Here is a 7139-nt window from a genome sequence, read left to right as displayed (position 1 = left end):
TTGATTAATAACTTTTATTAAAATCATATAATACTACTTAGAAAAAGAAAATTTTTATCTCTAGAAATTGCTGTCACATGAAGATATTTATCGTTATTTATACTACAATACGGTTATCTTAAAAAAAAAAAAAAAAAGTCACACAGTCATTTTAGATGTCCTGGAAAAGATAAACATGTTTGAAATTACCCAGAAGTGAGGTAAACTCTAAAAATTTTGGCCCTTCCTGCTTTCTAAAATGAAGTATAACTTCATAGTCATTGCAAACTTCCAGTGTTCTAAATTTCCTATTTTGGCTCCACCTTGGATTTCGCTTTTCAGATAAAGGCAAGTTAAAAGGTGAGCAGGAGGGAGGATCCCTACACAATTAGGATGATATGCCTTTGTATTAACACAACTTGCCTTCAACTTAAGTACTTCCTTCCCTCCCTTCCTTCTTTTCTAGATTAAACAAAATCTTTTCTTATTTTTGTTTGCTTGTTTCATGAACATCTCTTTTCTTGCCCAAACTTTCTCCTCCATAGGCAATAGATCAGCCCACTCAATTCCATGACAATCTTGACCAGAGTAGAAGTAGACCTCAACATTTCATCAGCCGATCTGGTCTTAGTCCACTGAGGTAATGGACTTAGCCTCATTAAAACCAGATCAGCTGATGAGATGCTGCAGTACTTTCAGTATACAGCATGCCTAGGGAGAGTCCTGGGTATGAAGAGTATGCCCATCAAGTTATCCATAACTTTCCAATCACCTGCCATTTTGACCTAGGCCATTGATCAACTGTCCCATTGAGAAAGGCCTTCTCTCACTGTCTCCTTCTAAAGTAACCACTTAGTCATTCTTTATCATTTTTATTTTTTCTTGTTTTTTTTTTAAAAAACAGCTTTATTGAAAAATAATTGACACACAATATTGCACAATTAGTAGGCACATATTCTAAGTGTAAAATTTTGTAATTTTGAAATATGTATACATCTTTTTCAAGCAACACAACAATCAGAATAATGAACATATCCACATCTGTCATGCAAAATGAATCACTCCTAAAGTTTCCCTATGCCCTTTTGTAATCTCTCTCTTCTGTCCCGTCCTCATCTTCCTATCTTCAGGCAACCACTGATCTGCTTTCCCTTACTCTACAGTAGTTAGCATTTTCTAAACTATACATAAATTGAATCAAACAATATGTACTTTTTTGTTTTATTTTCTACTTTCCTTCAGCATAATTACTTTGAGATTCAACTATATTGTTGAATATGTCAAGAGTTTATTCCTTTTTATTACTGGGTATTCTATTGTATAGATTATCTGTTCACCTATGGATGGGATGGACATTTGAGTTATTTCTAGTTTTTTTTCTGTAGGCTTTTAGAAATAAAGCTGCTGAGAACATTGATTAATTGATTGATTGATTGATTGATAGACACACGGTCTCACTCTGTCACTCAGGGAGAAGTATGGTGGTGCAATCATGGCTCACTGCCACATCGACCTTCTGGGCTCAAACAATTCTCCTGCCACAGCCTCCTGAGTAGCTGAGACTACAGGGGCACACCACCATGCTCAGATAATTTTTAATTTTTTGTAGAGACAGCGTCTCACTACATTGCCCAGGCTGGTCTCAAACTCCTGGTCTCAAGTAATCCCTCCCCCCTCAGCCTCCCAAAGTTCTGGGATTACATGTGTGAGCCACTATGAACATTTATACATGAACAAAGTATACATTCTTTGTATGGATGTATGCTTTCATTTTCTTTGCATAAATTTCTAGGAGTAGAATAGCTGGGTCATAAGGTAGATGAATGTTTAATATTTTAGGAAAGTATCAACTGTTTTCCAAAGTAACTAAACCATTTTATATTTCCACTAACTACTTATGAGAGTTCTAGTTGTCCCACATGATCACCAATATTGGTATGGTCAATCTTTTAAGGATTAGACATTCTAACAAATATGTAGTGATGCTTCATTGTAAGTTTATTTGGCATTCCCCTAATGAATAATAGTGTTGAGCATATTTTCATATGCCAATTGTATGTCTGCCCTGTTAAAGTAACTCTCCAAATCATGTATCCCCCCATGTTTTCTTGAATTGTGTGTGTATGTATTTTGTAAATATATATGATTTACAAATATTCGCACCTTGTGTGTGGCTTGTCTTTTCATTCTGTCTTCATTCACTGTCTTTCAGAGAATAGAAATTTTTAATATTATTGAAGTGCAACTTGTCAATTTTTATTTTTGTGGATCATGCTTTTGGTGTCACATCTGAGAATATTTTGCCTAATGGAAGGTCACAAATAGTTTCTCCTATGCTTTCATCTAAAATACCTACAGTTTTAGGTTTTACACTTAGGTATATGATCATTTTGAGCTAATTATTGTCAAGCTATTCTTGCACTCCTGGGATAAACCCTACTTGTTCACGATACATCTTTTTATAAATTGTTGTATTCCATGTGCTAAAATCGTGTTAATAATTTTTTGTACTTATAGTCATGAGAGATACTGGTCTATGATTTTCTTTTCCTATAATATCTTTATCAAGTTTTGTGATCAGGATACTGCTGACCCCCTAGAATCAGATGGAAAGTATTCCTTCTTATTTCTTTTGTGGATAAGATTGTGTAGAGTTGGTATTAATTTTCCTAAAATGTTTGCAGAATTTCCCAGTGAAGCTAGTGAAGTAATCTGGGTCTGGAATTTTCTTTGTGGGAAGGTTTTCCCTTTCTTTAAGAGATGTAGGACTATTCAGGTTTCCCATTTTTTCTTGAGTAGGCATTGGTGGTTGGTGTCTTTTAAAGGAAATGGTCTTTATCACCTAAATGACAAATTTACTGGCACATAGTTGTTCAAAATATTCCCTTATCATCCCTTTAATAACTGCATGATATCTCTCATTGCTGATACAGGTAATCTGTGTCCTCTCTCTTTATCTGAACAGTCTGGCTAGAGATTTATTAGTTTTTTATCTTTTCAAAAAAATCCAGCTTTTAACTTCATTGGTTTTCTCTAATTTTTTTTCTATTTTATTGATTCCCACTCTTAACTTTCATTATCCCATTTCTTCTGCTTATTTTGTATTTGACTGGCTCTTACAGTTTCTTAGAGTGGAAGCTGAAACCACTGATGTGATATCTTTCTTCTTTTCTTATACAGGCATTTATGTAACTTTCCCTCTGAAAACCTCAGCAGTCTTTCACAAATTTTAATATGTTGTATTTTCATTTTCATTCAGTTCAAAATACTTGCTAATTTCCATTTTAATGTCTTCTTTGATTCATGGGTTTGTTATAAATGTGTTCAAATATTTGGGGGCTTTGCAGAAAACTTTCTGCTATGTTTTAGTTTAATTCCATTATCATCAGAGAACACACTCTATATCACTTGAATTTTCTTATACTTACTTAAATTTGTTTCATAGCCATTATATAGACTATTTTGGTACATGCTATGTACTTTAAAAAATGCCTCTTCTGCTGTTATTGAATGCATTTTTCTATAAATATCAATTAGGTAAAGTTGCTCAGTAATGTTATTCTAGTCATCTATATCCTTACAGGTTTTTTTACTTGTTCTGTTAATTATGAAACAGGGTATTATTGTTGCTCACTAGAGTTTTAGATGTTTCTCTTTCTCCTGGCAATTCTATCAGCTTTCACTTCAGGTATTTTGAAGCTGTGTCATTTTTTAAAAATTAGAATTGGCCGGGCGCGGTGGCTCACGCCTGTAATCCCAGCACTTTGGGAGGCCGAGACGGGCGGATCACAAGGTCAGGAGATCGAGACCATCCTGGCTAACACGGTGAAACCCCGTCTCTACTAAAATACAAAAAAAAAAAAAATTAGCCGGGCGCGGTGGCGGGCACCTGTAGTCCCAACTACTCGGGAGGCTAAGGCAGGAGAATGGTGGGAACCCAGGAGGTGGAGCTTGCAGTGAGCTGAGATCTGGCCACTGCACTCCAGCCTGGGCAACAGAGCGAGACTTCGTCTCAAAAAAAAAAATTTAAAAAAAAAAAGTTAGAATCATTATGTTCTCTTGATAAATTAACCCCTTAATCATCAGATGGCCCTATTTATCCCTAGCAATTTCCTTTCACTGAAGTCTACTTTATCTGATATTAATATATCCATTCTTACTTTCTTTGGATTAATTTTATCATTGTATATATTTTTCATGAATTTACTTTTAACATATTTGTGTCTTTATATTTAAAGTTAATTTCTTATAGGTAGCATATAGATGGATGTTGTATGTTATCTAATCTAACAATGTCCGATTTTTAAATGGGGTGTTTAGATTATTTATATTTAATGCAATTATTTATACACATGGCTTTAAGCCTACCATCTTGTTATTCATTCTCTATTTCTGTTCTTTGTTCCTCTTTTCCTCTTTGTCTTGATTTGGATTAATTACTTTTAATATTTCATTTTATTTACTTTTTTGACTTGTTAGCCATAACTCTCTATTATTTTAATGATTGCTTAGGTGATTATACATTTTTAACTTAACATAATCTACTTTCAGTTGATATCACATCATTTCACAAATAGTATAAAAAATCTTTCTTCCATGTTTCTCCTAGTGGCACCTGTGTTATTTCCATCACACATTTTATTTCTACACATTATCTCCACAATATATTATTATTATTACTATTGCTTTAAACAACCAATTATCTTTTAAAGAGACAAAAATAATTAGCACTGTGGGGTTGTGGGGTTTTTTTGTTTTTGACACACAGTCTTGCTCTGTTACTCAGGTTGGAGTGTAGTGGTACAATCATGGCTCACTATAGCCTCAACCTCCTGCCTCAGCCTCCCAAGTAACTGGAACTACAGCTGTGGACCTTCACTGAACCTGACTAATCTTTGTATTTTTTGTAGGGATGGAATTCCAGCATGTCGCCCATGCTGGTCTCAAATTCCTGGGCTCAAGTGATCTGCCCGCCTCAGTATCCCAAAGTGCTGGAATTACAGGCATGAGCCACCATGCCAGGCCTAGTAGCATTGTTATATTACTTATATAGTCACCATTGCCAGTGCTCTATATTTCCATCTGGTATCATTTTTCTTCAGCCTGAAGGATGTTCTCTAACATTGCTTATCATGAAGATCTGCTGGTGATGAGTTCTTCAGTTTGTGAATATCTTAAGGTCTTTATATTGCCGTAAATTTTGAAAAACATTTTCATTGGGAAAAGTTTTCTAGTTCCTCCCCACCTCCTCTTTTAGTATGCTAAAGATGTTCTTCCACTGTCGCTTACTTGCATTGTTGCCAACAAGAAATCTGCTGTCAGCCTTATTTTAGATCCTCTTGTACATAACATGCCTTTTCTCTCTGCTTTTAAGATTTTCTCTTTATCACTAATTTTAAACAATTCTATTATAATGTGCCTTGGTTTTGTCTCTTCATGCTTCTTGTGCTTGGAATTTGTTGAGGTCCTTGAATCAGTGGGTTATAGCTCTCAATTTTGCATATAGAAATTGTTCAGACACTATTTCCTCCAATATTTTTCTGTTCCTTGCTTTAACCTGTCAGAGACTATAAATACTCAGAAAATAGGCCATATGAAATTTTCTCACATCTCACTGATGCTCTGTTCTCTCTTTTTTTTTTTTTTTTTTTTTTAAGTATTTGTTTTTTCTCCGGTTTTCCTTGTGAATAGTTTTGTTATCTCAAGTTCACTGCTATTTTCTTCCACATTGTCTAATCTGGCATTAGCAATGTTTAGTATATTTTTTGTCTTATATATTACAGTTTTCATCTCTTGAAATTTGAGTTTTTTTATATCTTCCGTGTATTTAGTTAACATGTTCAATCTTTCCTCTAGCTTCTTGAATATAGAGAATACAGTTAAAACAACTCTTTTAATGTCTCATCTAGTAATTCTATCATCTGTGTCATTTTTGGGTCAGTTACAATTGATTGATTTTTCTCTTTAGCATAACTGTGGACTAAATGAGCTGAAGCATCTCTGGCTCCATGTTCCATGGTTTCGCATTGGCATTGGCATTGGCATTGCAAGTTCATGCTCAACGTGTCTCTAGTTTACAGAACTCATTCTGCTTCAGAAATCTTATTACCCAGTCTGCGTACAGCTCCATACCAAACTGAGATTTGCTTTAGGGTTGTCTGTCACTACTTAGGAACTACGTGTTTAGGACTCTATTAGCACTGGAGAGTTTGCATAATGCCAAGCTACCATCTTTCCCATCTGCCTGAGTTTTTCAAGTGACGTACCCTGCTCATTCACTAAGGTATCTGCTACCACACTTGGCACTCACTGGCAATCATTTGACTGGACTTTAACTGACAGGCAGTGTAGTGTTGTGGCTAAGTGTCTACTTTCAGGTTATAGGGCCTGACTGCTTGGGTTTGCATTCCTGCCAAACCACTTGTAGGTGTGGTTTTGAGCAGGTGATTAACTTCTCTGTACCTCAATTTCCTCACCTGTAAAGATAATAATGATACCTATCCTATCAGATTGTTGTAAGGATAAAATTTGACAATGCAATTTAAGGATATGAGAATAGCATCTGGCTTAGACACTTTGTTGTTAGAGTAAGCAGTGCAGCCTGCATCTACATCTGGGAATTTGAGTCTGTAGATCACATTCTTAATCATTATATGATATCCTTATATCTGCTTTGCAGGTTAGAGAAAATTTCCCTTCTGTATTTATGGCTGGATCAACTTCTCTGATGATTTCAGCTTAAGCACATCCTAAGTGTCTATCTAGCCAGAAGTCGTTGGTAATGGCTTTTTAAGTCCTGAAGTATGATAGAAATCGTTTTTTTTAACACTAAGTGAAAACAAAATACCAAAACTAAAGACCAAGAAAAAAGAAAGTGATTAGAAAACAATATTTTGAGACTCTTGGAGATAAATCAACTTTCTTCCTCAATCTGTTTTCGTTTATTGTATCTTCCTAAATCAGAAAAAAACAAATATGAAGGACACTTATGGTCCCTTACAAGCCAGCATTTTTTGGTCTCTGTGATTATTCTTTCACAGTTCAATATTTTATATTCAGAAGATGAAAAAAAGGTTAAGAATACACACAAAAATTTAAGTTTGTTAATTAGCAATCAAAATGGATATAAAGAAATGAGTTATAATAATTATGGAGTAAAG

General features: G+C 34.8%; 1 protein-coding gene across 1 annotated transcript in view; it reads right to left on the bottom strand.

Moving 5' to 3' along the window:
• The window catches only part of DCDC1 (doublecortin domain containing 1), a 393105-nt gene that overhangs the window by 229254 nt on the left and 156712 nt on the right, over nucleotides 1–7139 (bottom strand). The window lies entirely within an intron of this gene.

Source organism: Rhinopithecus bieti, unplaced genomic scaffold (genome assembly GCF_001698545.2).
Source record: "Rhinopithecus bieti isolate Rb0 unplaced genomic scaffold, ASM169854v2 scaffold_13558, whole genome shotgun sequence".
NCBI lineage: Eukaryota > Metazoa > Chordata > Mammalia > Primates > Cercopithecidae > Rhinopithecus > Rhinopithecus bieti.
The sequence above is the reverse complement of the archived record's forward strand: the minus strand, read 5'-3'. Positions and strand labels throughout refer to the sequence as shown.